Raw genomic sequence first — 25392 nt, 5'->3', positions numbered from 1 at the left:
AGATTGAAGTGCTCTCCTACTGGTTTCTGAATAATTCTTGATGTCTGACTTGTGTCCATCTATTCTTTTGCATAGAGACTGTCCAAGTTTAGCCAATGTACGTGGCAGAGGGGCATTGCTGGCACATGATGGCATATATCACATTGGTAGATGTGCAGGTGAACAAGCCCCTGATGGTGTGGCTGATGTGATTAGGTCCTATGATGGTGTCCATTGAATAGATATGCAGACAGAGCTGGCAATGGAGTTTGTTGCAAGGATTGGTTCCTGGGTTAGTGTTTTTGTTGCATGGTGTGTAGTTGCTGGTGAGTATTCGCTTCAGGTTGCAGGGCTGTCTGTAAGCAAGGACTGGCCTGTCTCCCAAGGTCTGTGAGAGTGAGGGATCATCCTTCAGGATAGGTTGTAGATCCTTGATGATGCGCTAGAGAGGGTTTAGTTGGGGGCTGTAGGTGACAGCTAGTGGCGTTCTGTTACTTTCATTAGGATGAGTAATCTGTAATTTTGGATTGAGGGACATAGCAGAGTCCAGGAGCCTTTTCTTTATATTTGTGAGTCACGGCAAGTTTTCCTAATTGTGATTTGAAATTTACACATCGCAGCCTTGGTGCCACTATCTTACTTCTCTTGCTCCTTCTCCCTTATCAGTCATGTTGCCAAATCTTACCCTTTTTCCTCTATGATGTCTCCAACAACCAGCCCATTCTTCTCCATCCCCATTGTTTAGTATCCTTGTCCAGGCTTCATATTCAGACCACCACTTCCTTGGGCTTCCCTGCATTTTACCTACCCTGAATGCATCCAACACATCACTGCAAAAATAATCTACCTTGTTCAACATTCTGACCATATCTGCCCCAATCTGAATTACCTTTCTTGCTTCTTTCAACCATAAGCAGGCTTCCCATCCAACAAGGTCTCCAATCTATGTATTGACTAGGCTTGACTTTAGCCTGACAACTGGAAAGAGCACATCTTAGCACTGAGCCAGGTCTGGAGGACATTAAATGTGATCTGTGAAGGAAAGAGAATTGTTTATGCACTTTTAGCTATTTATAGTATATAATAAAGGCCTAGAGGTTTGGGATTTTTCCTCAGAAGTGTTCCTCCCTGTTTTCAGCATTAGACATTTAGGTCTCGTCTAGCCTCAAAAGCTCTCTAGTGACTAGAGATCTAGTGAACTCATGACTTCACACGAGTCAGACTGTTCAGAACTCTTAGGGCCTGATGTGATGATGATGTAAATAATTTATGACCAATTTAAGTTCCCTTTACGCTGTCAGAGTGGTGTAAAGGAGCCTTAGCATAAATGAGAAATGGGCCCCTAGTTTGTTTTTTGTTAATACCAATTTAGGTGCAATGACAAACGAACATTTTGGAGAATGCCTTTGGTAAAGGTCAAGTACCTGGTCTCTACAAGAAAAGCTGTGACAGCTGAGATTCCTGGGGGATTATTTCCTGCAAACGTAGAGAAGACCAGACACAAGCAGGTTGTTTTTATTAACAAAACCTCTTCAGATCTTCTTTAATGGATGCCAGGGATGATTAAAAAACACACACTACCACTTTTTTAAAAAGACCTTTACAGATCACCTTTTAAATGTATTTTAATGTCACATACTTTTACTCTAAATATTTATCATTTTCCCTACAAGGAGTTTTCACCATCCTGACATTAATTAAGGGGCTTTTTCCTACCCTCCAAACATACAGTAGGAATGTAAGATTTTGTAAAATGTGGCGTGTAAAATTATACTGTATATATCAGAAAATTACTTCAGCACAATAGTCCAAACAACACATAAAAAAAGAATTTCTCAGTCAATGAGATACTACAACCACTTAAAGAAAAAAAAACCCACACAGAGAGAGAAAGAGAGGCAAAAAAACACCAGCTGGCTCTAGAGTCTAGAGTAATGGTTTCATTTTATAAATTACGCATACAAATTGCAAATCAAAGTTTAATATACAACATTTGCTCAAGGTGCAAATATTCACACAATTACTTGTAAAATATTTTAACTGTCCATTAAAAGTGGTTAACTCTCCACTAAAATGCTACAAGCCAAGTTCTCCTCTTTGTTACATCAGTGTAACTGCAATGGAGCTAACAGGTTGTATGTGCGTAATTAAGGAGAATGTGAACCTAAACTTCTAGTTAAGTGCAGGCATAAACAGATTGTGGTTATTTGCCTCTCTTTACACCTAAATAAACTACAAAGAGATGTGTAAAGATACCTAAACAAACCACAATAAAAAAAATTGTATAAACGAAGCCTGAACCTGCAGGCAAAATTTCCATTTAAATAAGGAGTAGGCCGATATAGTATTGGGGTTATTTTGTGATATTCACTTTGAACATACTCTAGGTCTCTTTTCAAGGCTCTGATTTACAAGACCAAGTTGCTCTCAGATTTAATCCATTTGTCATTTTCTAATTGCAGAGCAAAAGGAGGGCATCTTAAAGACAGAAAATCCATAATGCAGCAATGTGGAACACCTTTCCATAAATTCATAGATTCCAAGAACTGAAGGGATCATTGTGGTCATCTAGTCTAATCTTCTGTAAAGCACAGGCCACAGAACTTCCCCAAAATAATTACTTGAGCATATCTTTTAGAAAAGCATCCAATCTTGATTTAATTATTGTCAGTGATAGAGAATCCACCACAACTTTTGGTATATTGTTCCAATAATTAATTACTCTCACTGTTAAAAATGTACACCTTATTCCTAGTCTGAATTTGTCTAGCTTCAGTTTCCAGCCATTGGAACATGTTAAACCTATCTCTGCTCAATTGAAGAGCCCATTATTAAATATTTGTTCCCCATGTTAGTACTTATAGGCTAGAATCAAGTCACTCCGTAACCTTTCTTTTGTTAAGCTAAATAGATTGAGCTCTCTGAGTCTATCACTATAAAGGCATGTTTTCTAATACTTTAATCGTCCTCTATAAACCATCTTTAATTTATCAACATCCTCCTTGAATTGTGGACACCAGAACTGGACAGCAGCATTTGCACCAGTGCCAAATGCAGAGGTAAAATAACCTCTCTACTCCTACTTGAGAATCTGCAGTTTAGGCATCCAAAGATCACATCAGCCTTTTTGGCCACAGTATTGCACAGGGAGCTCACGTTCAGCTGATTATCCACCACAACACTAAAATAATTTTCAGAGTCACTGCTTCCCAAGATACAGTCCCTCATCCTGTTAGTATAACCTACACTCTTTTTCCCTAGGTGTAACTTGTTACCTATCAACTCTGTGTTCTTGGGGAACCAGGGCACAGTACCCAGCCTGTTTGACTCGTGAAAGACCTTTCCCCTCCCCGCCGGCCTCTGCTTGAACCAAAGCCAATCAGAAGAAAGACTTACAAAAAGCAATGAAAAGTCCGTGGAAGACACATCTAAACCCCTCCAGACCAGGGTGACAGGATTAAGGAAACTCCCCTAGCCTCATTTGCATCAAGGATGGGACGGAGAGGCATCCCCATTAGCATATTGAATGGAGAACAGAGATTCCAAGGCAAGAACCGCACTGAACTCTGGCACCAAAAAAACAGAGAAGCACTGCATGATGGGGAATCTCTGCTACAGATGTTAATGAACCCATGCCTGCACACACCCAGCTCAGTAGTTATCAGACCAATTCTAGTATTAAAACTTTTATTGGTATCCAAAATACTGAAGCTGCTTAATTGCATTGTGAGCTCCCTTTAAGGAACACCGCCCATAGCCAGGAATAATCAGTTCCTATTGTCTAGCCTGAACAAAACAACTTTGGTATATTCCCTTGAGCCATCAGTTTACCCACAAAAAAATCTAGTGTTCTCTCTTGAACCATTGTTCTTTCCCTACAAAAATCCCTACCCATGCTCAAGTAAGTGCTCTGATGCCTGGATCCAAAATCTGCATCAGTTGCACTGGGACTTCATCTTCTCCTGACTGATCATGCTGGGGGCTCTGCCAGTCTCCAGCACTCCGGACCATCAGTTACCACCGCCTGAGAATCCCGATTGACTCAAGCTTCACGGAGTGGTGAGAACCCAGTCTCTCTCTCTCTCTTTTTCTCTCTAGATATAGCCTTCTGACCCTGACTTACGTGATCAGTTATAGTTTTCTAAACCTGACTTTTATAATCAAATTTAAGTTAGATTTAATATTATAACTGTTTTGTTTGTTTGGCTCCCCTTGTATGGTTATTACCTGGCAATAAATAACTTTCATGGTTAAGCTGGTTGCTTTTCTCTCTCTCTCTCTCTCTTCCCCCCCACCCCCTCGTAGGTGTTTTTTTTTGGCTTCCCCATTCGCTCTGCAGCAACGCTCCTTGCACCTAAGCTAAAGATCCCTGCAGTGCCCAAAAATCCTGTGGGGTTTGCTCATCAAGTGGGTTACTACCAGCACAATTGTAACATGAAAGTGGGGATAGGGACGTGCTGAACCTGGGGCATATGAGGGAGGCAGCTTGAAAGTGCTGCTCGACACAACCTGCTTAGGTGTACTCTGTTCCGGTGCGGTGCCCATGGCCTATGAGGGTGCCAGTGCTGCTCGACACAGCCTATTGAGTCCAGGGACATATAAGGGATCAGCTTGGGAGTGCTGATTAACCCAGTCCTCTCAGACGCGCTCTGTTAATGTGTGTGTGTGTGTGTGTGTGTGTTCATCTGATTCTGGGGCTGGAAGAACCCAGCCCTGGGGAACCTAGGTCCTGCAGGATAGCTCCATTGGGAGGGAACTTGCAGAAGGGAGAAGTAGAGATCCATATGAGAACAGAAGTGACACAAGCAGTTCATTGATAGAATTACAGAACACCCCCACCCCCAGAAGAGTAACCCTAATAAATGAGGGTACCCCAAAGTAACGGGCAAATCTGGTAACAAAATCTTTACAGTTAACTGTATTGAAAATACATAGTTTGTCTGTGCCCAATTTACCGAGCAATACAAGATTACTCTGTATTAGTAACCTACCCTCTTCATTATTTACCACTCTCCCAATTCTTGTGTCATCTGTAAACTTTTTCAGTGATAGTTTTATGTTTTCTTCCAGGTCACTGATAAAGATGTTAAATAGTGTAGGGCCATGAACTGAGCCACACAGAACCCAACTAGAAAGAACATCTGCTTGACAATGATTCCTTGTTTACTGTTACGCTTTGAAAGCTATCAGTGAGCCAGCTTTTAGTCCATTTAATATGCAACATGTTAATTTTTTTTCTAGTTTTTTCATCAAATTATCATGTGTTATCAAGTCAAATGCCTTATAGGAGTCTAAGTATATTATATTGACTATTACCTTTATCAACCAAATTTGTAATCTCATAAAAAAATATAAATTTAGTTTGACAGAATCTATTTTCTATACACCCATGTTGACTGGTATTAATTATATTATATTAATTGTATTGTTTGTACCTGTGTATAAGAATGCATCCCTGAGTGGATGTCTTTGTCCGGCCTAGGGGGCAGTGGAAAGTCCTGCCACTGTCTGAGCTGTGTCCATTGCCAGGGAGCACAAATTCGTAGTATGCCCTACTCTACATGGTAGAGTATATAGGGAACTATTACTGTGCTTCGTTTGACAATAAACGTGGCCGACGTGCCTTCATACCTTACTAGAGTCTGTGGTCATTGGGGGTTTTTTCGGGGCCTGCTGTGTTAGCTATCTGCACAGAGCTGGGGCAGCACACAGAAGGAACACACACACGCAGCCGACTGATATCAACATCGAGCAAGAGCAGGTCACCACACCGGTGGCCATCTGACAACATCCTCCTTTAATTCTTTATTAATTGAATCCCATATCAGCTGCTCCATTATCATGTCGGGGTTAATGTCAGACTAACAGCCCTATAATTATAATAATATATAATAAGGTATCCTATTTCCCTTTTCAACTATTGGCACAACATTAGCTCTCTTCCAATCTTCTGGAACTTCCCTGGTGTTCTAAGACTTATTGAAAATCAACATTAATGGTCCAGTGAGCTCTCATCCAGCTCGTTTAAAACTTTAGGATGCAAGTTATCTGGACCTGAGGATTTAAAAATGTCTGATGTTAGTAAGTGCTGTTTAACAACCTCCTGAGATACTAGTGGAATGGAAAGAGTGTTATTTGTTTTTGCCCCAGAAAAGAACAGAATTATTTATTGAACACTTCTGCCTTTTCTGCCTTGTTATTTATAATTCTATCATTTGCATTTAGTAATGGACCAGCAGCATTGTTAGGATTCTTTTCATTCCTAATATATTTAAAAAACTCCTTTTATTGTTCTTAACTCTGCTAGACATAGATTTCTCCTTGTGTCCCTTTACTTCTCTTATCAATTTTTGACCATTCCTAGCTTCTGATTTATCCTAATTATTATCAACTTCCCTCTTCTTCCATTTGTTATATATTATTTTTATAGCTGCCTTTACTTCTCCTTTAAAACATGTCATTTTTTTAAACCAATCAGAATTCCTCCTTGATTGTGGCTTTTGGGGCCTCTAATAAAGTGTTCTTAAATAATTCCCAATTATCATTCATATTTTTCTGATTAAATTTTTCCTCCCAGTTGATTTGGCTTAATTGTTTTCAGCTTTGTGAAAATGGACCTTTTAAAGCACCAAGTATATATATCACTGATCTGGACTTTATTTTGTTTGCACATTACAAATGTGATCACTTCTTCCTAAGTTACCATTAATTTTTAGTTCTGTGATCAGTTTCTCTTCATCTGCCAAGATGAGGTCTAATATAGAATTGCCCCATGTTGGATGCAATACTTTTTGAGTTAAGAAATTGTCATCTATAATATTTAGAAATTCCAATGGGGATGGTTTAGTACTGGCAGCCTGAGACCTATAGCATACATCACTTAAATTGAAATTCCCCCATGATTATGCAGCTTTTTTCCCTACACATTATAGATAGGTGCGTAAGGAGCCGGTCATCCTGTTCCCCAGTGTGATTTGGCAGTCTGTATTAAACTAATATTCCATCCTGTTCTTTATCTTTTTGGGACATTGATCTGTAATCATTCAAGATCATTTTCTTCTGAGTTATCTGTGATAGAAGTACAGGTAATGCCATTTTTGACACAGAGTGCTCTCCCCTCCCCATTTTGCCCACTCAATCCTCCTAAATAGGTTATAACCATTAATTATAACATTCCAATCATGAATTACTCCACCAGGTTTCAATAATACGAGCTAGATCAAATATATGCTCATAAATAAGTAATTCCAGTTCCTCTTGTTTGTTACCCAGGCTCCTACCATTGGTGTGTAGGTAATTAAAGAATGTATTCTCTACATGTCCTTTGATTCCTTGATTAATTTTGTTTTCAGCATTTCGACTTTGTGCTCATTGAGTGCTCATATCCTTCCTTTTTTACTCTCCCTTTTGTTATTAGTTTAATGCCGCCTTGACTACTCTAGCCAGCCTGTCCCTGAGGAAATTGGAGGGCCTCTATGTCAGTAGAAGGGGTACCAAAGCTCCCTCTCCCCGTAGAAGGTGGACCATTGTTCCACAAAACTAAAACCCTTCATCTTACATGATTTATCTAGCCACTTCCACTTTATCTGCCTGCTGTCTTCCTTTGCTCATGGGACAGGAAGGATCTCAGAGAAGATCACATGAACATTCTTCTTCAGCATGCATCCAAATTCCCTGAAGTCATCTGCTATATGTGAGATATCCCATGACACAGTGTCATTAGTACCTATATGAACCATCACCAATGGATCCTCCCCTGATAACTTCAAAAGTCTATCCAAACTTAGAATGACATCTCATGTCTTGGCTCTGAGAAGGTAGCATATCATCATGTTCTCCATCTGTCCCTTGCAGAACATTCTTTTGATCCTTTCGAGTATCGAACCCCCAACAAGGATTGGACAGTTCCTGGGATATACAGAGAACTCTTTGTGGACAAGTTTGATTTTCTTACAGGGTGGGCCGAGCTGCCATCCACAAGTGTGTCTCATACATCTCTCTAGTTCCTTGGATCCCTGGATCTTGAGAGTTATCTTCCACAGTTTATGCTTTGAGGACCTGGTATCAATTGGAAACTTCTAGCTGTGTGGAACTCCTCCTGGTTCTCTTCTCTCAGGTGACCACAGCCTGCCCATTCTCATCTATCTCCAGCCATGCAGAATGCTGCTGTGACCAGTGTTCCCTCTAATTTTTCCCATGCATGTGCGCAATGAATTTTGTTATGTACACCAATATGGAGTTGATGTGTGACACATAACCTCCATATTGGTGTACATAACAAAATTCATGTGGTGGGTATGGGGCCTCGGGGTTTGGAGTGTGGGACAGGGCTCAGGGCTAGGGCAGAGGGTTGGGGTGCAGGGGGTGAGGGCTCTGGCTGGGGGTATGGGCTCTGCGGTGGGGTGTGGGATGAGGGGCTCAGGACTGAGGCAGAGGGTTGGAGTGGGGAGGCGGGCTCTGGCTGGGGGGGCGGGCTTGGGGGGGGCAGGGATGAGGGGTTGGGGTGCAGGAGGCCCTGAGACTACGGTGGGGAGAGAGGACTCTCCACATCTCTCTCTCCCCACCGCAGCACCTTGGCTGGACAGGGAAGAGGTGCCTCTCCCCACCACAGAAGCTCTGGGGCTGGGCTGGGGCCAGGGGAAGGGCACCTCTTCCCAGGCCGGGCTGGGGCTGGGGTTGGGGCAGAAGCGGCTCTCCCCCAGCTGAGGCAGGTCTGGGGCTGGGGTGGGTTGGGGCCATGGGAGGGGTGCCTCTCCCCCAGCCATGGCAGGTCCGGGACTGGGCTAGGTTGGGGTTGGGGGTGGAGCATCTCTCCCCGCTGCAGCAGGTTGGGGGCTGTGCGAGAGGCATCTCTCCCCGCCGTAGCCCTGAGCTCCTGCGCAGTGCTTAATAGGCTGCTGCACAGTCATGCAGCTTAGAGGGAACTTAGGCTGTGACCTCTTACCTCTGCTGGTTATGAACTGCCAGGCCTTCTCTGTGACATCGTCTCTCCCCACAACTCCTTGATGGCAAGCTGCTTTCTTACTCAAACCTGGGAAGAAAGTCACTCCCTCTCTAAACTCCTTCCAAAACTCTCCAGTTAGCTGCCTCTGTGAGAAGTTTTTCTTTTAGGTTCAGCTCTACCTTTTATTTCAAGATGGCTAGTGATTGAACAGTTCACATAGCAAGTGACTCATTATACCAAGTCTCCCCGCTTAGCTCAGCTCAGCTCCACCCCGAAGCACCAGAGAGAGATTAACCATGCTAAGACTTCAAACAGCAGAGCTGATCAAAGGCAAGCTCCAAGGGTTAAAGCCTTGCAGCCTTTACCAAGGCACTGATCAAAGCAGAAGGATTTCTACTGGTGTCTGTAGGAAAAGGCAATAAATGAATACAGAAATAACTAAATCAGTCTGACAGATGTGGATTTTTGTGTCTTCCTTGCAAAATACCAAATCCCAATCCTCTCAAATATTTGCTTATGATTATGGTAGCATCAGAGGTTTCCATAATCCTTGGTTATTTTTTTTAAATAAACCAAAAATATTTCCCACAAAGTTTTAAATCTCCCTACTATGGACTCCCTTTTGTATATCATACTGTTGAATGTTTTTGCTGGTGGAAGCCAGGGGTCGATTAGGGTTTTGTGGGGCTCCTGGACCACAGCAAGTGGAAGCCCCTCCTCACACCTTCCACCCCTAATCCCCCCTGCTCACTCCCTGCACTCCTGCTGGGAAAATGGGGTCCGGGAGCGGGGGCTTGCCCCGCTCACTCAACGCTCCAGCTGGGGAGCGGGGTTGGGGCTCAGGGGCTTCCTCCTGTCCCCCGGAAGGAGCGCCAGGTGGGCAGAGCAAGTCGGGCCACAGGGGAGCCCATTTTTCCAAGACTTCCCAATTGGCCAGGTCCCGTGGGCACGGCCCTGTTGGCCCAGTGGCTAATCCGTCACTGGTGGAAACACAAGCATACAGTAATCCTCAGTGCAGAGCAATCCCTCTGCAGAGATTTCCTAGTTCCAAAGGGCTACCCAGGCTGAGCAAAGCACGGACCTATTCCATTTGTTCTACAGAGTTGTTATTGGTGTACTAAAAGGAAGTTTTTTTAAAAAATTGGGGACTGCTGTAAGAAGATACTAAACCCAACAAAAGTTAACATGCTGACAACTTTATTTTGATCTGTCTGATTGATTACTATGTATTAGAACCAGTTAAGTTACTACAATTTACTCAATGAATGTGGGGGGAGGTGCTTGTTCAGGAATCTAACACAAATAATGTTTTTATTTATCGGACCAGCTCTCTAGATGGTCATGTAGCATTTGTTGGGTAATTTAATCAAACCTCCTTCCAGCATCTAATAAGCGATATGTGAGTTTTCATGTCCACCATCGCTACTTTTGTATACTAACTTGCAATAGATTTTGTTTTTTGTCAGGTATCCCCCATTTCTTTTACATCCCTATTTTGATTGCACAGATCATCCAGGAAACACAGTACAACACCCTGCCTATCTGCATCCCTCCCCACCCAACTTTTATATACCTATTCATCTCGCTTTCAGGAGAAATCTCTCTTCACTTTTCTTATAACTCCCTGTCAATAAACTACCTGTAAATCCACTAAGATTAAATTTAAGGTCCTGAATCCTCTAGAGAAGCTGAGTTCCAAGTCATTATAGGTAAGGGAAGTTACTTACACATACGGATGCATGCTTTTCTCCATAAAGTCAACAGCTGGTATCTTAGGTTCAATATATACACATGATTCTTTAATATAGATACTGTCTGGTAAAACTTTATCTATTTTAAGTTCTACATTATATTAGCTCTCTGCTTTGGTAATGTGAGGTTCAATTTTAACCTAGTTATTTGACTTCTGTTTGTGCAATATCTCAAGACACGTCCGAAGCAAAAATACCTTTCAGCATTTTTGTGGCGGGGGGGGGTGATGTTAATGCTGCACTTGTGACTCAATGTTTTTGGATGATTTTTTCAACATCTTTAAAAAAATAAGCATTCCTGGCTCTGAAATAGTATAGGTATGAACTATGAAACTCATTCTACCATCTTCTGTTTTAGATTAAAAGATATGCTCTAGCTCAACCAAAAGTTGTGAGCTTGATGGGTGAACGAGGCCTGTGTTGTACAGATCAGACTTCTTTAGATCAGACTTCTTTGGGGGCCAGTGAGAGTGAGCCATGCTAGTCTGACACTTAGGGCACTCACTTGAGAAACTCAGGTTATTGTCCCTGTTCGAATCAATAATTGGTTATACAAAGGAGATCATCTTCAACAAGAAAAATTGGGAGAGCCTCACCCCAGAATGCTCTATAATTCCATTTAGGGTCCTGACCTGTAACATAAGAGACTCAAGTTCAAATCCCTGCTCTGAATAAGGACTTGAACAGAGGTCTTCTACATTTCACGTGAGTACTTTAGCCACAAGACTATACAGGGCCACCACCACTGCTGCCTTCACTGCCTCTGTGAATTTAGTGCCCCTCCTCCCCAGTTTTTTGGGGGGGCTGAAACCAGTCAGCAAATTTGTATCCAATTCACAAATAGTTTTGATTGACCCAAAACTGCATTTTTTGGCAAATAAACTCTTCCTTCAAAAAATTTCACCCAGTTCTTACAGGAAAGAAGATAAGGAGTACTTGTGGCACCTTAGAGACTAACAGATTTATTTGAGCATTATTTGAGTAAATCTGTTAGTCCCTAAGGTGCCACAAGTACTCCTTTTCTTTTTGCGGATACAGACTAACACGGCTGCTACTCCGAAACAGGAAGGAAGATGTAGAAGCTCTTCCCTTACGGACGTAGCAGGAAAGGCTCTCTCCATAATGCTCAACGGGGAAGTAGGAAAGAAGATTCACTAATGCACTGGCTTGTGTATCAAGGGGTATGCTTTTTAGAGGAAAATGTTTGGTTCCCAAGCCGGCTACTTTGTTTGCTGTGAATAGCAGCAAGGCGCAACAGAGGGCCATTTTCTCAGATGGAGTAAATTGTCATAACTCCATAAAGCTATGACAACCTACACATGCTATGGCTGTGACCCAATGTGCCTTATCTAGTAGTTAGGAATCCTCTCCTAGCCAGCAGGACAAACTGGGGAAAAATACAAGTGATGGTTGTCCTTCAAATTCAGCCCACAATTACAGCTCCACCCACTTAGGCTACAAAAAAGACGGTGCAAATCATTGAACTAAGATCATCCCACGTCTGTTTTACATGCTTTGATCAGTGGTGAAATAGTTAATGATGTTGACCTTTATATTATCATCACTAGAATTGATACCCCATTGAGATGAATGAGGCAGTTCACACTACTCTGAGCTATTGTTTCAAACTATTGACTTACATCCAGTTCACATTTGAGGTTTTTTTCATATACATAAAGGATAGAGGTTTAATTTAATTTAAAAATAGACAGATTCCAGACCACAACCTGAAACTCCCAGGGAAAAGCACCAGCTTGATGAACGGCGCTAAGCCATCCCATTTTGATGTCTGCTGACAGCATGTCATAATAAACTCTTCCCTGTAATATACTCTCTAAAATAAAGCTGGAAATCCTACAGAATGTATTGTATGCAATGCCAAATGTGCCAGCCAAAGTCTTTGATATCTCCCCATTATTAAATCAGAAAAAATATAAAGCAGTTTATTTATAAAAATACCATGTATAATTCTCAGATAACTGTTCTGTTACATGTACTCTGGTTTCTGATTGACTAAAGCACATAGTAAATCTGTTTTTGATTAATCAATCAGAGTATAACAGGTCAGTAATGAGCACAACAAGCAACTGTCAATCTAGTCCATGCAACATCCATCAGATAAAATGATTGCATCAGTTTAAACCAAGGGCTTTATAAAAGCACGAATCTGGTTGGTTGATAAGGAATCTAAGCGTAGGTATTGGTATGACAGCATCTGTCAGGACAAGTTAGCCAGTTTGCCCTCTGAGAAATCATTACCCACCCCAGGGAAGAAAATTAGTTAAGGGAAACATCCTTTCCATCCCCCAGATATTATCTCCTAAAATCTGTGCTTGGTTTTTGTGAATGGATGCTTTCAGTGCTCAGCAAGCATTGGGAAGAGTGGCACAATCCTATACGCAAACACCCAGTCTAGTATTCAGGCTGGGTGGGAAAGGCTTGTCCCATTCCACCTTGAGACAAACCTGAGACCTTTTGACATTAAAACAAGAAAAAACAGCACCTCACCCCTAGCCTGCTGGTTAGGGCACACAGCAAAGCTGCAAGAAACCCAGGTTCTAGTGCCTACTATGCATAACTAGGAGCAGGGCTTTGAACCACTGTCTCCTACATCCAACTGTTTGCTCTCAGTCAGAGCTGTTCCTCTGTGTAAGCATCTGGCATTAGCCACTGTCCAGCATGGCCGCTCTTATGCCCTGGGGTCTGGGCATGTCCTCTAAGCCACACAGACCTCATGTTCCTGTGGGAATGTGGTCAGAAGGCTGGTGCATTAGCCAGGCCCACCTCCTGCCATATGTGTGCTTTCAAGGGGAAGAGGATGACAAAGGCTGCATATGCTGTCCTTGCCCGTAGCACTCTAGCCCAATATAGGGCAGGATGTTTGCTTGTGTACAAGTATCTGCTTGACATCTCTTGTCATCTTGGTTTATTTTATGAATAAAATATAACATAAACCATGAAATGTTACTTTCAGATGCTGTGGTGCTCATTTTACCCATGTGGCCTTGTCCTTACAGGGAAATCCACTTTTATGTGTTTGTAACATACGGTGACTGGGATGGGTTGGAGCAGAAGGGGTCACACTTCAGGGAGAATAGGCAGAAGAGCTTGTGCCCACGAGAGCACATTCCCCTCCAAAGTCTGGAGTGGAACCCAAGATTCCTGAGCCTCACCATTCCTCTGACAACAGCACGTATCTGTGAAACCCAATGGCCCGCATAGAGGGTGTTAACTACTATTGCTACCAGTTACTCCATTAGCTCAAGCACAGCCCATATGGTAGATCTAAAGATTCCAACCCTGCTGTTAACCCATGCAGGTGTTAATACGATGCCATGTGACGGAATTTCTATTTTTTCTGGGGTGTTTTTGTTTTGTTTTTTAACATTTAGGAACATTTAAAAACTGTTAAAAGAACAATGGGGCAAAAAGTCAAGCACTTTAAAGTTAGGAAATGGCAGAATTACAGTTGCCAGTGCAACCATCATTTAGCCCTTTGTGCATGTACGTTATGACAGTCTCTTAATTACATGATCACCTTCTATTTTCCACAGGACCCCTGTGTCATTCAGTGCAGAGAATGAACCTATTCATTGAGCAAGAGGTTGAGCAAGAGTTCTGTAGCATAGGAGACTGTTGTCTCAAGTTGGAAGGTATGCAGGAATTTCAGGAAGAGAAAGGATAGTCTCATGGTTAAGGCAGTTGAATGTCACTGTGGAGAACTGCATTCTGTCTGTGTCTCTGCCACGCAGTTCATATCTCACTTGAACAATTTTTTTTGCCAGTAGTCACTCACTGCATGTTCCTCATTTTCTGGGTGTCTGACTATTGAGGCCTGGGGTCTGCTTTCCAGAAGTGCTGGGCATGCTCAGTTGCAACTGAGGTCAGTGGGAGCTGTGCTTTGAACATGGAAGGTGCTATATTATGGTAAGTGCTCTGAAAAATCAGGTTCTAGGTGTCTGAAATTGGGCACCCAAAATTAGTGGATACTTTTGACCTTAATCTCTCTGTGCTTCAGTTCCCCCTCTGAAAAATGAGACCAATAATAGCCCTTCACCTCACTGGAGTGTTGTGAAGATAAACGTATTCATATTTGTGAAGCAATCAGATACTATAGGGATGAGTAGAGCTGGGTAGGAATTTTCTGGTGAACCAAGTTTTCATTGGAAAATGCTGATTTGTTGAACCCACCATGAGGAATGCCCTAGGACTAGGCATCTCAGGGCTTCTAGGTCCACAGATCCTCAGAAGCCCTGCTAATTATATGGCAGTGAGGAAATGGCTGGATCTACACTCGAAGTGCTATGTTGGCACCTCTGTAGTGCCTCTGGTGAAGAAGCTTTATGCCAAAGGGAGGCAGCTCTCCTGTCAGCATAATAAATCCACCTCCACGAGAGGCGGTAGCTATGTCAGTGGGAAAAGTTCTCTCACAGGCATAGCGCTGTCCACACTTGTGCTTAGGTCAGTGTAACTTACATCGCTCAGGTGGGTGGCTTATTCACACCCCTGAGCAACATAAGTTATATCAAAGTAAGTGATAGTGTAGGTCTGGCCTTCGTTGTTCATTTCCAGACTTTTTTACTTTTTGGGTTTTTAAGAAGTGTAAAGGTTTTGAACAAAAGGTGTAATTAATTGGGAGTGTTAACAGCATTCAGGTGAAACAATTCTTCAACCTCAACTTTTAGCTGAAATTAACTGAAACGTCAAAGTTCAAATCCTGTGTGTAAAGCATCAGGGGGCTGGTGCTGCAGTTAAAAGGAGTATATTACTGATAATGTAAAGCTCCCAGAAATAGTCAGACACGTTTAGCTAAACATTCTGGGTGAGATCCTGGCCCCACCAAATAGGAATTTTTATACTGATTTCAATAGGACCAGGATTTCATCCTCTGACTTCTGTGTGGGATAATGGCCATTGTAATGTTTTTAAAGCAGGAGTTAGGTTAGTCAGGAGAGAAAGCTCAGCACTTATTTGATTGCATAAGCACTCAGCTCTATGTGAGTCCGCTCAGAATTCTGCAAACACACTAGGCATGCTCAGAGGCTTAACACAGGTATTAGCATAGTCATATTAACGTTACTTCATTTTTGTAGTATCACCCTTACTAGCAACATAATACCTGTCTGACCAGCCATGGCAAGACCAGTCACAAGGCTCTTCCACTGGCACCACTAGGAGTTTGGGGGATAATAGTAATTATAATAATTAAAAAATTGTTACAAAATAAAATAATCATGGTGCTTTGCGGTTCAGGTACTGGACTGGGACTCAGAAGACCTAGGTTCAGTTCCTAGATCTGCCATGGACTTTCTGTCCGACCTTGGGCAAATTACTTAATTTCTCTTTGTCGCCCCCAAAGTGAAATTAGGCAATAATACTTTCTTCCATCCTTTGCCTGTCTTTGTCTATTTAGAAGGTAAGTCAAATATTTAATAAATAATATGCACTCTATAAGGTGTCTCTGCCCATGATGTTTCCCCTCCCCTTGCTCCTTTCCCCTTTATATTTTCCTGTCCCTGCCCTTAGTCCAACTCTCCTCTGCTTCAATCTTGACTTGCCCCAACCACCTTAAAACTCCAGAGCTCTAAAATTAAACATGGAACTGGCACAGTGTCTAGTTTTCATCTTGTAAAGGGAGAAGTGCCAGAGACTCCATGAAGTCCACTAGGGACTCTGCTGTTGCTATTGATTTTAGGTGGAAGATGCTCAGATACTATGGTGATGGGCAGCAATTTAAAACCCTAGTTAGGTATATGTTTGTCCTGCACCTAGCACAAAGGGATGCCAAATTTGACTGAGGTCTGCAGTGGTATCACAGAATCCATGTCTTTGCACTTGCTCCAAGTTCTGTAGTCGGGGGAGGGGAGCAACCGTTTTTAAGGAATGGTCCCATACTAAATCAGTACTGCTGCCAGAGCAGTCTGGAGTGTTGCTCCAGCTGCATGGTTACAATACCACTGAAATTTGACCCTTCAGCCTTCCATCCAGACAGAGGGGAGCCGGGCCAAATTTCAGTGAGTGGCTTTGCAACCTAGCACACAGGGAAACAACACTACTCAAATTTGGTCTGGCAGTGTTGTCATGAGCTGGTGTACGGGCAGTTTATTCCTGCACAGGGGAGCCGGCTGAGAGCTTGACTCCTGGAGGCACCTGCTCATGCACTGTGTGGGTAAGAGGGAGAGTGGAGACTCTCTGGCTGGGGGAGGAGGCCTGGGGTCCCTGCAGGAGGATGAGGGAATGAGCATGGACTGGAACTTGCCCTCCCAAGAAGTATCTGAATTGGTGCCACTGCACTGATCCCTCCTCTTCCACAGTGAGTGAGTACTGGAAGTAGCACCTCACCTCTGTCAGCGGGAAACTGTTGCCTCTGAAGAAGCAGGTCTGTATCTTAATCTCAGACACATCATATATCATGAGTAAATGCGGCCGTGACCCTAGGTACAGTGAGAACCTGAAGGGAGGCTTCCAAGTAGAAAAAACTGTTTCAGTACATGGTGTCCCAATAGCTGAAGATTTGCCTTGGCCCAGCTTGTAAGTCTGTAAACAATATACTATATTAACATGCTGGCACGCATTCAGCCAATCCAACATACGGCTTTATTTCAGCAGGGAGAGCTCTTTTACAACCTACCATATGTCAGGGACTTTCCAAGGCTAAGATACCCTGGAATACATTTTCAGTCCCTGCTGTCTGTTTTGGCCTGATCCATTGCCCATTGCAGTAAATAGAAGGGTTCCTATTGACTGCAATGGGCATTGGATCAGGACCCATGATCATGTGCAAAAATATATAAACACTTACTTGGTACTTTCAATTGTTTCAGTGGGTTTTAAGGACACAGATTTTATCAGTTGTGTATATTAGTTGGATGATTTCAAGTGTATGTTCAGATGTTAGAAATTTTTAATTCTGTGTGCTGGTGTTTGCACCTGTAAAATTTGGGGAATGGGTATATGTACACAATTTTGTGCATCCAAATATGGAGGCCTTTTTCTAAAACATAGTCCACGGGGTACATACCTGCCTGCTGGTGAATCTCCTGCATTGTGGTATTTTAGCCCTTCACTTTCTCCCACTACATTCTGCAATGCATCAAAAGGAGGAATTACCAGCTCTCTGCCAAAAACATAAATAAATTGTTTTATATGTAAAATCAGCTTGTTTTAGCTGGCAAAATAGGTCTGAGACCATACAATGGCCTACTCTAGCTGAAATGAAGAGGCACATTAGCACTAATCAAAATATTTTATTGGCAGAGCCTCTTGCTGTTCATAGGTTTGAAAACAAACTAGAAAATGGAGGAGGTTGGGTCACCCTCATTAATCCTTTCGTTGCTTGCTGGATTCCATTTTGACAGGCACATCAATGTGAAAGAAAGGAACAGCCCAAGGATTATATCTCTGTCATAAACAGGGGCCGTTCCCATAGGGAGTTTCACTTGCTTACACATAATCTAAATTCATTCCTCCACACCTAGATGTATTAGTTATCTGTTCTTCAGTGTATGTTGATGAACCAGGCAATAGCAAGGCCTCTGATCTCTATTGTGTAAGGGAGCAAATGATCAGTAAAATCAGCCATATATAGTTGTAAATCACAGAAGGGAATAGAGACAATGTGGCATGCATACCTTCTTCTCCGGAGGCCTAACAGCCCCTCTATCCCACATTTCTAACATTAGAATACTTCTGGTATGCTCAGTAGTGAGCTGCAGGGCACAGCGCCAAGGAATAGCCCCACTACACAAAATGCTGGACTCCCCATATCGGCAGAAGTGGAAGGATCACACAGTGGTGATGCTAAGCATGTCAAGGTCATGCCTATTAAAGACACTTGCATATCACATGTATAATTCTTACTCATTGCAGTATTACTTTCTGACTTATCGCTTCTATGCCATCTGTTGGAAGTAGTGCATAGTTATGGATCAATGCTAGCACAGTTACAGAGCCATCTGTGCTGACATGGGGATGGCAGAGCAGGATATTGTATAGACCAGTGGTTCTCAAATTTTTGTACTGGTGACCCCTTTCACATAGCAAGCCTCTGAGTGTGACCCCCTTATAAATTAAAAACATGTTTTTATATATTTAACACATTATAAATGCTGGAGGCAAAGCAGGGTTTGGGGTGGAGGCTGACAGCTCGTAACCCCCCATATAATAACCTTGCGACCCCTTGAGAGGTCCCAACCCCCCCAGTTTGAGAACCCCTGGTATAGACAGACTGGCTCTCTGCAGGGATGTGATTAGATTGGTGGAGTTAGGGCCTGGATTTCCCATGGATCACTATGCTGCGTGTGATTAGGAGGCCTTGTGAAATATAGGATCATAGAAGCCAAGAGTCCCATATTTATGTGTGGGAGTCTGTTGACACCACTATAAATTGTGGTAACCCATCTCTAGATGCTTAGAGTCAATGGGCCAGGAATTGTCCCTATCACCAAATCTAACATTTTTCAGCATTTTTAAAAAAATGATGTTGGGGTTGAGCACATAGTAAAGCGGAATTAAAGTAAATGGAGCTGGATAAACTATTTGCAGTGAATATTTATTCTGCAAATTTAACCCTTTTTCCGTTTGTGAATTATCTGTGAACAGACGTCATTGGTTATGATTTGCTATTCTAAATTCTTTAACGAATGATTTATATGAACACATTTCAGCCTATGAATTGCTCTCAAACTGTGTGACTATTGCTGTGATTTGCTGTTTGTGCTGTGATTGCTCGCCTACATCAAAAGATACTGTTTTTGCTTCCCTATTGGAAGACTGAGGTTTTATAAACAGGAGGAGGTTGAAATAAGACAGTTGAGATGAGAACATTTGCATGAACACATAAGAGGCCTGTATCTGAGATCAGAAGAAATGTGAGGGAATTAACTTATTTTAAAATAATAACTGTATTTCACATTGTTATAGCACCTGCTACCCAAGGAACTCAAAGCATTCATTACATATGAATTAATTACCACAAATGCTCTTCAAGGTAGGTGGTATTACCCCCATTTTAGAGAAGAGGAAGTTGAGGCATAGAGAAATTAAGGGACTTACCCTTTGTCACAGAAAAGGTCTGTGATAAAGCAAGAGAATTGAACTCAAGTATCTCACTTTCTAGGCTTGTTCCTTAACCACAGAACCAGTCTTCATTTTCTGAAGTATTGCCATCTGACAAGCAGCAAGAGCATGCAGTAGTAAAGTGATTTTATTTTATTTTTTCATTTTGTCTTTTTTTATGACTCTTCACCTAAAAATTTAAGATTCAAACGTAGGTGTCCCATTGAACTCTCCACCCAGTGATGGTCTGTCCTCCACCTACCTATCTACTTTTCTGAAAAAAAGAAAAAAAAATTGTATAGATAGACCCTGTTAATTTTCATCTTCTTCAGAAGTGATGTCTTTGCTCATATTTCTGTAATCAAGTATGTTCTGTTGATCTATTTTCATTATGCTGCATTTCTGCCTCACTGGCTAAGAGGAACGAGCCATGAACTGCTGATCATATCTCATTCTGGCCAAGGGAGATAATGAAAGAGATGCTTAAATCTGTTTCCCATACAGTCTGTTAATTTTGAACAATATCTTTCTTTTCCTCTGGGGAATATGACTTATTAATCAGAACTTCAAAAGAAAGATGGGGGGCAGGGAGAAATAAGCTACGTACAATACAGTGTTGTGGCCCACATCCACAAATTGATTCAGTTTTACTTCAATGTTACTCTGTTGATTTCAATGAAGTTGCCACTGTGTAAAACAGATTCTCTGTCCTTTCCTCGGAACATTTTGGTTTGATTCATATAAGGCAACATTAAAAACATGTTTAGTTCTTGTAAAATGCATATGTGTGAAAGTTAGCAGAGGAATCCACAAGTCTATTTAAAATATAAAATAAACCATTAAGGGGCTTTAAGCACTTTTAGCCCTCTTGAAAGGGAAAATAGGCAGAAAAAAATATATTGTTCTGTAATGCTGATAGATATGTTTCCAAAAATCTGGGCTATTTTTTACCTAAATTAAACAAAGCAACAGGCCAGTCTTCTGTGTCTCCAGCTTCTCAAAAATGTTTAACAGAAGTAACGAGCTTATTTCACCATTTCCTACGTTCCTCTACATATCGGATGTGTGTTTCATTAGCCAATATTGTCAACCCCACTCACTAGTCAGGACACGAAAAAATTATGAAATTTGGGCTTCTTTTTATGTGAGCCTTCAGGGTTCATATTTTCATAGTTTTCTGTACAACTGTGAGGGCTAGAAATCTACTTTTCTTTTTTTGTTGTTGTTTTTTAAGGAAAGCTGAGATTCTTTTGTAATCATTTTACTCCAGGAGATGGGACTTTAAGAAAGACACCAAATATTATGAAACTTGTTATAACATCATCGGAGTTGACAGCACCCATACACAGGGAGCAACATATATAGATGAATATTATTCACACACAATTTGCCTGAAAGAGATAGGCTTTGCAGCCCCTTCAAACAGATTAATGGTTCTTGTGTAAGGATTTCTATGCATGGAGCCCTAGACTGAGTGTGAGATGACATTACTGGTAGACAAATATAGCTACAACGTTCCTTTTCCTTAACTCTAGCTAGACAGTGACATTTTGACTTTAAATTAAGCAAGTGAGACAATCTTCACAGCATGATATACCTGCCAAACCTTCTCACCCACAACATCACCTGATAAATCTTTTCTTGCTTGGCATTTTAGTTTTTATTCTGCATTCCCTAGTTTGAAAACCACTCCATTATTTCTGTTTTATGCTGGCTCATTTCCTGCCCATTCAGGGCTGTCAAGCAGAAGGGAGCTTTGTTGGGTAAGCCCATACCAAATCACCCTCCCCCATGGGCTGCGGGCATCAAAGGCAGGGGAAGGCTGACGCCTGGCCCGTCCACTTTTCCCCGGGATGGACCCCGACCCCCTCCCGCGCCAGGCCACCGTGGAGCCCGGCCGGGGAGCCTAGGCAGCTGTGAGGAGTCGTGGACCCTCCCTCTGCCCCAGGCGGGTGGGGAGCAGGGGCACGGGCCGGGGGTTGCTTGCCGCCCCCCCCCCCACGGGCAGGTGGAGGGTCCGCCATGGTTTCCCACAGCTGCCCGCCTGGTTTTTATCATGGCCGAGCTGTGGCTCCGGGGGCCCCCGCCGCAGCCGGGTCAGGGAGAACCGCGCGGGAGCCTGGGTCTCTCCACCGCGCCTGCCCTGGGCGAGGGGCCTGGGACATGGACAGCGGGCTGCCTGCCTTTGCCTCCACCTCGGGCAGGGGTCCTCGCCCCCCCTCGGGAGGGCTCCGGCGCCCTTGCCCCAGGCTGGGGCTAGTGGGGCTGCAGCCAGGGACTCCAGGCGGCTGGAGCTGGTGCTCCCGCTGCCTGCCTATCCAGGCCTGGGAGCCGTGCTGCCCGCCCACCCGGCACGCCGGGGTTGGGGGGACGCGCTGCCCGCCGTGCTAGGGGCCGTGCCCTGCCTGCCCGCCCGCGCACCTGCTGCTCTGGGGCTCGGGTCGGGGGCCAGGAGCTCTGGGGCTGGGGGAGGGTGGGGCTCCGGTGAGGGGAGGGGCGGGGCCCCTGGCAGAAGGGGCGGGCCGGCCGGGGGCTAGCCTCCCTAAGCCTGCGGTTCACCTGCCGCCCTGCCCCTTTCAAAGCACAGCAACAGATTGTGATTTTGCATCGTCGTGATATAATGCCATAACGTTGAGATAGTGATTTTGTGTGGGCACAAAGAAGCGGCTTGTGGCCGTCACAGATGGAGTTTGGAAACTTGATGCTGCGTCAATACACCTGTTAAAGTGGAGGTGTTACCCTTAGATGGCATAGTACTTTTGCAGGTAGACTCATGGGCTATAATGGGACTGCTTCAATTTGTAGGTGCCAAACTGTTCAATGTGAGTAAGTGGTAACATCAGCTCCTAAAGAAAGTAATTTCTTGCTCAGCTGCTGCACTGGGCCCACCTCTCAGGCTTTCGTTGGGTGAGTCTTTCAGGAGGGTGCTTCCTGCCCACACCTCACCCCCAGCCGTCCGGATCTTCTTATCGGGTCTGTGCCTCACGAGTCCCCTCCCCTCCGTAACCTGAGCCGGTTCATTTCCGAAGCGCGCCCAGGACACACATGTACATGCTCCTGCTCCATACTTTTCATTTCCTCACCCTCATGTCTTGCACCAATACCAAGTGGCAGGACTTCCTTCCACCTGTGGGCCGATGGGCCAGCCTTTATTGCACCCTTGGCCCACTGTGAATTTTAGTTGGCGGCTCCTTCATGGAATCGTGAGCACAGGTATGTACTTGGCATGGTTCACCCCCCTCTTCGACACCTGTCCCTTCTGCAGTGTGAGGGAGACCCTGGTGCATATGTACCTGGAGTGTGCCAGGTTGCAGCCCCTTTTCCAGCTCCTCCAGAACCTTCTCCTTACGTTCTGGCGGCACTTTTCCCCGCACCTCCTGATCTATGCACACCCCATCCATGGCCCCACAAAGTCAAGAGATCTGCTCGTGAACCTCCTTATAGCACTGGCCAATGCGGCCATCTATAAAACCAGGGGGAGGATGCTGGATGGGGAGGTGCTCTGCGATTATGGGGCCTATTTCTACTCCTCCCTTCAATCATGCATCCGAGCAGAGTTCCTGTGGGCGGCATCTGCTGACTCCCTAGACACCCTCGAGGAGCAGTGGGCACTGTCTGGGGTTCTCTGCTTGGTGTCCCATTCTGGATCCCTGATTTTGCATCTGTAACCCTCACTCCTCTCTCTGTTTTCTCATTAGTTGTTCCCCAGAATTGCTTGAGCCACGATTCAGTAGCTCCTCCCCTTAGGCTGGGGGATGGGCCTTTGACCGCCCACCTTCCCAGGACTTCAGTAGGTGCTGCACTGGAAAAAAGACCTTGCATGTTAAAGCTTCCATTGCAGTAATGAATACCTGGTAGGGCTGCATTGAAGCAGTAGCGCAGAAACAGAGGGCCCGGGGGACATGGTCCTTCCACTCTTCACCACTGCATACCCCACCCCCTTCCCCTCCTCCTCCCCCCGAGGCCCCACCCCCCTGCCAGGCCAGCAGTTGGTGGAGTCTGGCCGGGGAGTCCGTGGTGCGGGGGGTCCAAGAGCAGCCCTCAGCCTGTGTCCCCAACTCTGAGGCTCCCTGTCCAGGGCAGATGGAGGTGGAGAGTCTGTGCCAGCTCCCCACAGCTGCCTGCACAGCTCTTACCCTGACCCGGCTCTGGCTGGGGGGCAGAGCCTTGGAGTCTCAGCCTGGCCATGGTAAGAGCCACGCAGGCAGCTGTGGGACACTGTGGCAGACCCTCCACCTGCCCGTGGTACAGGAGGCCCAAAAGCAGCCCCCGGCTTGTGTCTCTGCCCCCAGGACCCCACCCGGGGCAGGTGGAGGGTCTGCGCTGTGGCTTCCCACAGCTTCCCATGCTGCTCTTACCATGGCCAGGCTACGGCTCTGAGGCCCCACCCCTCGGCCAGAGCCAGATCAGGGAAAGAGCCATGCAGGCAGCTGTGGGAAGCCTGGATCCTCCACCTGCCCTGGGGACCTGGGAGGTGAGGACATGGGCGGAGGCTGCTTTTGGCCCTCCCTGCCCTACTCTGGCTTCTGGTTTGGCTGGGGGTGGGGCCTCCTGGAGAAGAGGAGGAGCCTCAGGGAAGGGGCAGGGTCTCAGGGAAAGAGGAGGGGTGGGTGCGGGGTCTCTGGAAGGTTGGAGCCCCTGACCCCCCCCACTTTTGGGTAGGCCCTGTCACCCCTGATTAGAAGCTGTCCTGCGGCTCATTTTCTTTATTCATATGCATGTTATTTCACTTTTATTGCCCTAGAAAGTATTCCTTGCACATGACCTTTAGCCTAAAAAATTACTGAGGAATCCTCACATCAGAATGTCCCATAGTTCTGTAGTTAGCATGCTCTCCTGAAGGGTGGGAAACACCTGCTCAAATCCTTTTTCCCCTCTAGCAGAGAAGGGGGAATTGAACCTGGGACTTGCAAATCCCAGGTGAGTACTCTAACTCCTAGTGCTCTTGTTGGCTTTCCTGCACCTCCACCAGACGCCTGAGCATGTCCGTTTGCTCCCCTGTTAGTCGCAGCATCACCTCCTGCCTCTCCTAATTGCAGTTACTTAATGCTTTCCTGGCCTCTGTCACTGAATGCCTCCATACATTAAGCTGTGCCTTATCAGTGTGGGAGGACTGCATGAGCTCAGAAAACATGTCATCGCGAGTGCGTTTTTTTTGCCTTCTAATCTGCGATAACCTCAGGGACAGAGATGATAGGGGGAGCTCAGAAACATTTGCACCTGCAGGGGGATAAACAGGGAGAGTAAAATTTAAGAAGATACATTTCTGAGAGCAAAAGGGAGACTCTTTCACAGTGAATCAAGCAATTCACAGCAGACAGCACATGTGCTTTAGGTACAAGGTCACATTTTGCCTTTTATATTGAGAGCCTGCCGGTATGGTGACACGTCACACACGGCTGGGCAACAGAATTCAGTTTCCAGGCAGCCATGGTAAGCCAAAGGGTATGCGGGTTTGGCTTCTTATGCCTTCATAACATGTGGGAATGGTTTCAAACTGCAGCACCCTCCTTTCAGGTGGCTGAGGTTTTCAGGTGGACGTGCAGCACACACCTTCCCTCACCCCACCACATGGCTATTCTCTGGGATGATCCCTTCACCCCTCCCCCCGCTGAATGGCTATTCTCAGGGATGATCCCTTTTAGCCAAGCACAAACAGCC

At 44.5% G+C, this 25392-nt stretch overlaps 1 long non-coding RNA gene across 1 annotated transcript; it reads right to left on the bottom strand.

The window, feature by feature from the left end:
• Positions 1-759: 759 nt before the first annotated feature.
• On the bottom strand, positions 760-22188 carry LOC122464244. Its single transcript, XR_006288187.1, has 3 exons — positions 22153-22188; positions 17696-17791; positions 760-1011 (listed from the first exon to the last, which is right to left on the bottom strand). It is a non-coding gene; the product is annotated as an uncharacterized LOC122464244 (long non-coding RNA).
• Between the last annotated feature and the right edge of the window lie 3204 nt (positions 22189-25392).

The sequence above is a fragment of the Chelonia mydas genome, chromosome 2, assembly GCF_015237465.2.
Source record: "Chelonia mydas isolate rCheMyd1 chromosome 2, rCheMyd1.pri.v2, whole genome shotgun sequence".
In the NCBI taxonomy this organism is placed as follows: Eukaryota; Metazoa; Chordata; order Testudines; family Cheloniidae; genus Chelonia; species Chelonia mydas.
Note: the sequence above shows the minus strand (reverse complement) of the source record. Positions and strands in the feature narration are given on the sequence as shown.